This window comes from Meriones unguiculatus, chromosome 16 (genome assembly GCF_030254825.1).
Source record: "Meriones unguiculatus strain TT.TT164.6M chromosome 16, Bangor_MerUng_6.1, whole genome shotgun sequence".
Lineage (NCBI taxonomy): Eukaryota > Metazoa > Chordata > Mammalia > Rodentia > Muridae > Meriones > Meriones unguiculatus.
The window spans coordinates 62,325,412-62,336,233 of NC_083363.1; positions in this window are offsets into that span (position 1 = coordinate 62,325,412).

Here is a 10,822-nt window from a genome sequence, read left to right on the forward strand (position 1 = left end):
CCAAAGAACACACCCTTGCCATCCAGCCCCTCGGCCTTGGCAGTGCAGATAAACAAACAAACAAACAAAACAACTGGGAACAGTTCTGTTTGGTCCAGCATTTGCCATGAACAAGATGCCAGCACCTGTAAGCTTCGAGATGAAGTTCTCATCTTCAAATTCTCCTGCAGATGGACCTGCCGTCAGTGCCATTATGGCGTTTGAAGTCACTACCCTGGCACATGAATCCTGGAATCATTCTGTGAAAGGAGGAACCACATCCTCTCTATCCAGTGCTCGGAGCATGAAAGTTTTCTTCTGTCTTTGAAACTTTGTCTGCAAACTGTTTGAAGGAGACATGGCCCAAGGACTGGCCATTGGCCCTGATGTCAAAGAACACAGAAGAGTTGAGCATGGCTGAGGAGACAGCAGCATCTGTAAAGCCCTGGTCCTGGGATTTAAATTTATGATCCCCAAGTTTTTGCACCCCACTTTCTATCAGCTTGTTTAACTTGTTAATTCAACAATGAGAGCACTGTGTCACTAATGGTGCTTAGAGCTATATATAGCATGTCGTGTGTAATACCAAATAAAACAGACCCGCCATCTTTGTTCTTCAGTGCAGGGCCTGTGCAAGGATGAGAAACAACACCTGACATAAAAGAAGCAGAGAATGTCACATTCTACACTGCTCTTGGCAAAGTGCCTCCGTAGATCCTGGAGTCAACACAATTGGAAGATAAATCTGTTAACAGAAATCAACAGGAGACTCAGTGTGAGAATACTGGTGTGACTGGGGTACTCCATCTTCCATAGTCAGCTAAGCGTTCCCTGACTTGTCTTCCTCTAGATCTGTTTAAGAAGAAATTTGTGGTTTACTTTTGAAGTTTGGAGTTTCACTCCTATCTAGACAAGTCACAGTGGCTCCTACTGGTGAGAGCTCAGTTTCCTATTGAGGACAATCTGAAGGCATTCCTATAAATCTCATGGGGCTGGGCTGAGAGCGTCACAAGTTCAAGGCGAGGCTGGGTCACCTAAAGAGCCCCTGTCTCAAAGGAGAAGAAGAGTCGAGAGAACAGTTGAAGGCTCGCTGCAGCGCCCCGCCACACCCCATCCAGAGACTCTGCAATCCGCAGGTCGCCCATTTGTGACCCAGGAAAATGGTTGACATACAAGGAAATAGCTTACCAAAAGGGAGGGATAAGGCGAAAGAACATGAAGGAGGATTTTAAATATGGGCTTAAGTTGGATTCACAGAACTTCTCATAGCCCTTACTCTGTAGCTCACTCATTTTGAGCAGAGCTGAGTGAAACAGGGCCTCCACAAGCAGGGCAGATGGTCTACCACAGCTCCCAGTGCAGGCTGGAACCGTCTCTGAGCCTCCGAGGGGAGGCAGGAGGAAAGTGGGCTTTCTGTGTGACTGTCCTTGAGGGCTGCACTCTGCCATGCTACAGCTTTGACTCACTGGCATCAGGTACAGCCTCTGCCACCTCCCAGTCCACAAGTCGCTCCGTCTTCCGAGTGAAGGTTTGGGCCTGGTCGCTTTATTGCGGTGTTGTTTACATCATGAGATATTCAGCTTTAAAGCCCAGATTCTAGCACCTAACAAGCTCTCTCAAAAATAGTTTCCAAGGTGACTGCTTAATCCACACAAGAGGACAGAGGGAAAATGTCAATGAAATCTTTTAACTCTCCAGGCTGTTTAATGCATATTCATAGGTAGCTGCTGGAAAAGAATGGCGAGGGAGCAACAAATGAAGCTGCCCTCCGCCACTAGGAGCCAGGAGCAGGTCTACGAGGCAACCGGAAGGTTTTGCAGAATAAAGTTTTGTATACTTAGTGTGTGTGTGTGTGTGTGTGTGTGTGTGTGTGTGTGTGTTTAAGGAGTATGCATGTTGTAGGCATATGGTTGTTTTCCCTGCATGTTTGTCTGTGTGCCACATATGTGCCTGGTATCTATGGAGACCAAAAGGAGGCATCACATACCGTAAGACTGGAGATGCAGATGGTTGTGGGTCACTTCAAAGGTGCTAGGAATAGAACCCGTGTCCCCTGCAACAGCAGATGTGCTGAGCCATCTCTCCTACCCAAGTTGTGTTTTTAACAACACTTTTGTTAAATACTTTACCACTTTTGTGTTATGAAGTATGTTTCGAAGATGATTGACACTTTTCAGCTGAGCCGTACTTCTGAATGCATGCTGGCCTTGTTAGCGCCTTGTCCTTATCTCACATTTTTAACCACATTACGAGTGCCCCTGTGCACTACGCGGGGCCACGGGAGCTTGCCTAGGGTGACTGTGAGGTAGAGAGCATGGACCAGAGCATTCCCACAGGGAACCTGGAAATTGCTTTCTAAACATCCATGGAATGAAAGTTAAAACCCAGCAGAAAACAGCAGGTGATGAGGTTGAGTGCTGTCTTGGTGGCTACGAGGTTGCCTGCTCTGTCTGGTACTGCCATTTTTCTTGGGGAGAAGAAACGGGGGCAGAAGGGATGTGTAGGAGGGAGGAGCGTAGAAAGTAATTTTCCAGGTGTTTGAGGTCCATGCTTTTCCCACGTGTTCTCCGAGACTGTGAAATAAAACTGCCTTGTGCCTTTCTAGGTAAAGCAGACCCCTGGAGTTACATTAGATTAGTTGTATGAAAGAAAAGCAAAGTTGCACAAAGCAAGTCCCTTCCACATCCTTGACCCATGGTGAGTTAGCGCTGGAGTGGGAAACGCTGGATGATGTGGGGTGGTGAGACACCAGTCTGTCCGTGTGGTGTGCCCAGTGACCAGCCGAGTCATTGATGCGAGGCAGAGGGGAGCCTGAAGCCACTGGAACAACACCTCAGGCACAGGACGATCTAGAAAGCCAACTCCTTGGAGAGCACGCTGGGCTGTAGCAATGCCAGCCTGACTCACGGCTCCCGGAGGAGAGCGGCTTTTCAGGTAGAATGCCTGGCTCTTCAAGGGAGGCACCACACTGCCCCACTGGGCCTCAGGACTAGGCGACTCTCATCATATGATGCCTGCAGAAGCAGACCACCAAGGAAGAGAAAGCACCCTGGTTTGGATGGGCTTGCCAAACACAGTTCCTAGTGGAGTGACAGCTCCTGAAGACAGGGTGCGCTCAAGTGGGCACTCAAGTGGGCGTAACAGGGAAAGGCAGGATGGTGATGAAGCCCAGCTCTGCCCTCGGCAGGCCCCGCCACCTCTTATGTGGCCTCCTCTGAAGCTGGCCCTCTCTCTGCCACCCATGGCAGCCACCAGCCCCCAAATGGCCTTCCTGGCAGGTCTTTAAAACCCAGATTATGGAACTGTGGTTGTGCCAGGCTCCCATGTTGCCAACTGGTAGGTTCCTGGTCTCAGCTTTGCACTGGGTCCTGGTCCCTGAAATTGCAGGCACAGCCTCTGCGGTTTCTTTCTTCGAGCGGAGCTTCTTCTGGGAACAGGCTCTTGTTCTTGTTCGGTTGTGGGTGTGTAGGCAACAGACACAGTGCGTAGTCTCCCATCCTGGTGACCATCAGGTCTGGAAGCGCCGCTGGCATTCTAGAGTGTGCCTGTGAAAATCTCCTGGCTGTGTCACACAGTACACACTCAGGAATCGCCGGGGAAGGAAGGTGAGTGTGAGGTCAGTGTGCTGTGCTGCTGTGAATGTGTGACACAAAGCCCTCTGCCCACAGCTTAGCACAGACCTGAGAAGGAAAACCTAAGGAGGCCGCAATGCTGACAGCTGGACCTGGAACCGGGGAGCGAGCACAGATTTCCAGGGTGCGGGGATAGGTCGAGGGGTGTGTAAATACCTCTGTAAAGAACGGGGTGTTTTCTCAGAAAAGCAAAGATTTTTCTGTGACAAGTTTAAAGCAGACCAGCAGCCAGTCCATGAGAATTCATGCTCAGCCCTGACATGTGTCTGCTGTGTGGCGAGCTGTGATGAAGGGTGAGGGCGATTGTGCCAACGCCACCAGTGTCACTGAGGTTCCCTCTGGATGTGTAAGTCCCATTCACAGAAAGGTCCGAGAGTGGACAGAAAAGGAGCATCCCTGACAGTTAACAGAAAAATGGGTGTGGTCACGTGAAGGCTTGAGCAAGAGAAAAAGGTAGTTACTGCGAAGGGCAAAGTGCTTCCAAGAGTACAAGTGGTCCAGTGAGCAGGGGAAAAGGGTAAAGGCCCCAGCTGTGGGGTGTGGTCCTTTCCACCCACACTCCATTTCTAACCCCAGAGCTTATGTCTGGCTGCGTTAGTGAGGATTCTCTAGAGAAAGAGAACTGACCTAATGGACACACAGATACACAGAAACACAGAGACATAGGCAGACAGACAGACAGACAGCACACATACACACACACACACACACTCACAGCTTTATTAGAGTGTCTCACAGGCTGTGGCCCCGCTAGTTGCCTGTAAATGGAAATTCCAAGAATCCAGCAGAGTTTCAGTCCAGGAGGCCAGACATCCGGGCTGGTCTTCAGTAGACACTGGAATCCAGACAAGCCAGCTCTAGAGCTAATGAAGGGCTGGGCCAGCCAGCCAGCGTGAGGGCAAGCAGGCAAAGGGCAAACAGCGGTCCTCCGTGCCCTTCATGTAAGCCTCTACCAGGAGGTGTGGCCCAGCTTGCAGGCGGCTCTTCCTGAATCAGATGGTTGAACATTTCACAGGTGTACCCAGGCGTTTGGGTCTTAGCTAGTTCCACATGTGGTCAGGTTAGCGCCTGAACTGCGAGCACACCGAGCTCGCTCTGTTCATCAGTGCTCTGGCTTCCTCCACACCTTCATCTTTGTGGAGCTCTCTCATCTCCACTCTTCTATCGCATCCGTCCAACCTGGATGTTCTCCCAGCTTTTTTCTTATCTTCATAACGATTTTTCCAATTTTCATTGTTTTTTAACAATAAAAATATCCTTTAAAAATTCATTCTTTGGACATTTCATCTGTATCTAAAAAGAATCTCTTCCCAGCATGAGGAGCCTCAGGGAGAGAGCCGAGGAGAAGGAAACCCGGGGCTCTGAGCAGGCCGTACTCACGGCTCAGGCTGCAGGATCAGTTAGTGGATCGGGTAATTCTCATTTCCTCGGAGCACTTTGATGGAATGTACTTCCTGGGAAAGGATACTGAGAAGGTCTCATGTGATTTCTAGGGAACAGTGCCCCCACTTTAGCTGCCCCACCTTGACCCCCACCCTCTCCTATCCTAATGCCACATAGCCAATGCACTAACTGCACCCAGATTCCTGGTCTGAGGACAAGGGGAGCAAAGAAGAGTGACACAGGCCGGTTCTTCCCCCTCTCCCAGTTACTTCCCTTCTTTATCCTCTTCACTGGCACCAGCATAAACTGGGGACAAGGCCGATGGTGTTAGAAGGGATGACAAAAGCGTGAAGGGTATATGCACAGCCACCATGGAAGGGAGGGATGCAGGGCATGCTAGAACAGGCAGAAGCCCTGCAAGGTGTGTGTGTGTGTGAGAGAGAGAGAGAGAGGGGGGGGGGAAGAGAGAGAGAAAGCCAAGTCACCCACCGAGAGTTCAGAGAAGGCAGCTAGGCACAGTGGCACATGCCTGTGATTCCAGCACTCAGGAGGCAGAAGCAGGCAGATCTCTGTGAGTTCGAGGCCAGCTTGGTCTACAGAGCGAGTCCAGGACAGCCAGGGATACACAGAGAAACTCGGTCCTCATAAAAACAAAAGAAACATAAGCAAAAAGTGTGGCCTTGAGTGTGCCGGAGTGTTCTTCTGAGAGTCCTGAGGTTCCCACCACCAGGTTCCCGGCAGCCTGAGTGCTTTTCTTCCTCTCTTGTCTTTGTGTGACTCCAATTTGCATGTGTGAATTTTGTCTAATCTACTGGTCCCCATCCAGCTTCGTGGAGCGTGTACCCAAAGAGCGAGGAGAGAGGGGGGAGGTGAGCAGCGGCAGCTTCAGCAGGCGGCAGCCTGGAGGCTCTCGGTGCCCTCTTCTCTGAGGTAACTCAGAAATCACGATTCGCTCTGTTCTATCCAAAGGCTTATGTGCCTTGAGGTAGATTTGCCTTTTAATCCATCTCTCATTCCTCATCACGGCCCTTGTGATGCCTTATCCCTGTTTCTGGTTTCACCTAAACCTTTACCTATTACTCTCAATACCATAATCCTCAGACGTAATGACCAATCAATTTTGGACAAACATTTCATTCAGTGGACCGCTTTTCCTCAATGGCGTCCCACCTCGGCACTCGGAGGCGTGTGAAACCACCCGGGGGGTTTTTTAGTGGATGGGTATCAAGCATTCATCTATAGCCGCGGTCAAGGAGGCAGCGCCAGAGCCAGTCCTGGATCTGTGAGCACACGTGGCGAGTAAGGCTTGCTAACCACACAGGGACGCTGGGAAAGCACATGCTGATTTATCCGCCTGACAAACGACATTTCCATTTAGAGACAGGGCTCAGCCCATGCACATTTCTCAAGTCGTTGCGTAGAGAACAGGGATGCATTTGGCTTCTTGGAATGTGCTACTCCATGTAGGTTTCCAGCATGACCCACTGTGAACATAACGTGTCCTGAGCTGGGGCAGCTCTGGCCATGGTGCTGCTTCTCCACAGGACCCACATTTTCTGATGACCCACGGAAAGGGTCATTGTGTGGGCCAAGTAGAGGCTACCCTAGAGAAAACAGGAGTGCTAGGGCTAGCCTGGGGATCACGGTAGAGCACACCACCTTATATTCAGAACTCATCACCCTATCAACAAACAGTGAAAATGACCGAGATGTGTTGGCATCTTTCCTGTCTCCCGTGCCCGGTGTGATGGCGACAGAGGACTGTCGAGTATGAGGAAGAGAGTGCATGCTTCAGTGCGTCTCGCCTGTGCCCTGAGCTCTGTGTTTCCACTTTGCCCACAGAACAAACGTATGCCGAAAGGTGGGGCTAGGTCAGAATCAGTCCTATCAGTCCTTCATTTGAAAGACTTCTTCAATATTCTCCCAAGCCCTGTACCCTGAAAAGACTTCCAGCTATGGTGTCTCTGGCCTATTCTGTTGACATCACACATCAGTATGGACATGACAGTGGCTCCACAGCTTTCCTCCAGGAGGGTTCCATCCAGCTTAACTAGGTGAGATGACAATTGTGTCATTATGGGGAGGCCCTTGGAAGATGTCACTGCAAACTTCATTTAAAAAAAAAAAAGGTAGAAAGAGGAAGGGGAGGAGGAAGAGGGTCAAATAGAAGAAGGAGCAGAGCAAGGGTGGGGAAGAAAAGGAGAAACAGGAAGAGGAAGACCAGGAGGAGGGAGAAGAAGACTGGGAAGAGGGGTAAGACTGGGAGGAGGAGAAAGAAAAGGAGAATGAAGAGGAGGAAGAACAGGAGGAGGAGGTGGAAGAGAAGGAGGAGATGGGTCAACTGTGTTCGAGCTCAGCCCTTTAGGAAAAGCCAGAAGAAGCTGGAAGCCTGCGAGCCGTGTTTATGATATCACTGGAGGGACAGCTGGGGTCAGCGCTAAACTTTAAACCACCAGATGCAGGGAGATGGCTCTTGCATAGCAATAAGCGTGGGCTGTCACACTGAAAGGAAAATAGCCACGTTTTCACCTTGGAAAATCTATTCTAAATAGAACAGTAATTGTTTTAGAAAGCTATTCAGTGACCCCACCCCCACCCAGGAATAAGGTAAACTTTTCATTATAATTTATACAATGTGGTAATTTTTTGAATAGTTTAGTATTTTTTTTTTTTTTTTTTTTTATAGCCTGATAACAGATCCGCCAAATTGCACGCAGCCTCCTGCACTGGCAGGCAGACAAGCTTGGGTGACCTGCCGGGGCTTCTCATCCCTCGTGTCTGTGAGTCTTTGAAACACATCCCAGAGCTTAATTGTGACAGCAATCTTTGTTATTCTGAGCTCCTAACAGCACGCTTCCTGGGGACAATGTAAAAAGCGAAGAGGGGGTGCTGGGCAGTGTCAGAATGGGAGCATATGAGGACTTGGAGGGGGTGCTCCCCCTTTAGGCAAAGGGAGGTTCAGGGAGGTGGAGGGTGGCCTGGGGAGAAGAAGGCCAGTGGGGGTCATCAGGTTCTCGTTTAAGCTTTCACAGGCAGGAGTGAGTCACTCACGATGTCCTTCTTGCTGGAAGAACAACTGTGCTGCTTGAGAAGCTCCCGTTGATCGGGGCAGCCACTTCAGGGCCCTTCACTGCCTGGCATAGCCAACCATGCTCTCTCTTCTCCTGGGAGAGCTGAGTTCCAGACTAGAGAGGCAGATCACGCACTCTGTGCCATCAAAGTTTCCACTTAGGAAGTAGTAGCAAGGTGGGGGACCGGGGTGCTGGGGGAGGGGCAGCTGGCAGCTCTCGAAACCTGGGGGGACCTTTCCGAGGTGGAAATTGTCCTTGCAGCAGTATGGGCACGTGACTGTGCCTTGCTTAGCCTCTGCCCAGTCTTTTCTCCAACATTCTGTACAAGGTCAGACTCCGAGCCCTGCTCCACACTGAGCTGCGGTGTCCCCTCGGTCTCCTCTATTCCTGAGAGCGGAGTCCCATGTCTTTGTGACCTTGACAGTTCGGATTTTACTAGTTGAGTACTTATCAACTCTCTCAGGCGCTTTCGCAGATTGGAGCTGTGGATTTGGTGAAGGGCTTCTGTGGCGGTGTCCTAACTCACCAGGGAATCACGTCAGAGGGCTCACGCGGAGACCATGCTGTGTGTCAGCCATGATGACACTGAGGTGACACGACAGACGAACCTGCCAACCCATCCCCTGTCAGCGAATGGGCTGGAGTCAGAGAAGCAGCCTGGTGCCCTTAGGTCAGTGGCATGTACGTCAGTTAGCAGGCATGCTCGGTAAACAGGGACCCGGTGCTTTGGATTTTTGATCAGGCTTGCAGTCTCTTTTTTCCTGCTTCATGACTTGAGGCCATCAAGGAATAAACAGGTCTGCTCCAGTGTCTGGGCATTATGTGAGTATGCACAGCAACTCAGCAAATTATTTCCCAGCCCTCACTTGACCCACCAATGGGCTTTAAAGGAGAATAAGACCCACCAATGGGCTTTGTCCGCACCTAGGGAAAGAGATGTCAGGCTGCGAGGTCTGAGTTGGGATGGGAGAGCAGGCCCTAGGTAAGAGGATGCAGGCACGCCCTCCCCTCCTGCCCACCCCACTCCTGTTATTTGAATGGACACGGATGGGTTTGGGGAGATGGGTGACTCAGGGAAATTATAATCTCTACAAGTGGGTGAAAAAGAAGAGAGAAAGAAAGAAAGAAAGGAAGAAAGAAAGAAAGAAAGAAAGAAAGAAAGAAAGAAGAAAAGATAATCCAAGCTGTGTCCACCTACTGGGAGGTTGAGGATGTTGAGGAGGTTGAGGACATTGAGGACGCTGAGGAGGTTGAGGACATTGAGGAGGTTGAGGACGTTGAGGAGGTTGAGGACATTGAGGACGTTGAGGAGGTTGAGGAGGTTGAGGAGGTTGAGGACACTGAGGAGGTTGAGGAGGTTGAGGACGTTGAGGACGTTGAGGACATTGAGGAGGTTGAGGACATTGAGGAGGTTGAGGACATTGAGGAGGTTGAGGACATTGAGGAGGTTGAGGACATTGAGAAGGTTGAGGACACTGAGGACGTTGAGGATGTTGAGGAGGTTGAGGATGTTGAGGACATTGAGGAGGTTGAGGACGTTGAGGAGGTTGAGGACGTTGAGGACGTTGAGGAGGTTGAGGACGTTGAGGAGGTTGAGGACACTGAGGACGTTGAGGAGGTTGAGGAGGTTGAGGACGTTGAGGACGTTGAGGAGGTTGAGGACGTTGAGGACATTGAGGACATTGAGGAGGTTGAGGCATGAGACCGGGGAATTTCCCAGCCCTCACTTGACCCCGCCTTTAAAGGAGAATAAGACCCACCAATGGGCTTTGTCCGCACCTAGGGAAAGAGATGTCAGGCTGTGAGGTCTGAGTTGGGATGGGAGAGCAGGCCCTAGGTAAGAGGATGCAGGGACTTGGAGACCGGCGTGGATGACAGGGGGGATTCTGTCTCGACAAGCAAACGACGTGAAATTAAAAAGGACAAACACTAGGTGAAGGGGCCTTAGCAACTGGAGCACGGCAAACGGCTCTGGCAGGCCTTGCCCTTCCCCCACTCGCCCTGCCTTGCTAAAGGGTTAGAAGATTAGATTCCAATCCTAAAGGTAGCCACCAATTTATTCCCTTATTTGGCCACTTCCTCCCCCCTGACACTGACTACTAAGGTCCAGCCATCAAAATATTGAAGTCCAGCAATCAAAGGCCCCCTTTGGCTCACCTAATTAACCCACCCAATTAACCTTATTGTAACACAAGGTTTCTTCTTGTGCCTTTATAAACTGAAGTTTTCCTATGGGTCACATCTGTTTCCTTTCTCCAGAGGCAGTCCTCCCTCCCTGTCCTCATCCCCCATCTCTCTCTCCTCCTCTTCCCCTGTCTTCCTCTCTCCCTTTCTCCTGATCCCCTGTCCCCCTGTCCCTCTGTTCCCATCTTCCCCTCTTCCTGTCCCCTTCTCTCCTGTTCCTCTGTACCCGCCCCTCTCCCCCTTTCCGTTGTTTCCTTCCCCTCCTTCCTTGTCCTCTGTCTCCCATCTTTGTCTCTATTCCTTGCCTTTGTCCCTCTGGTGCACATAAATGTCCTTTAGGCTGAGAACCTGGACTATGAGTGTCTTGTGCTGACTTCCAGGTCCTTTCGCTAGGATGGATGGAGACCTGGCTCTGCAGTTAAGAGTAAACACTGCTTTTCCAGAGGACCTGGATTTGATGCCATCATCTACACAGAATCTCACAGTTGTAAATTCTGTTCTGATGGATCCTATGCCCTCTTCTGGCCTCCGGCATGTGTTGCGCTTAGCATGTTCAGGCAAAACACTGAAGAA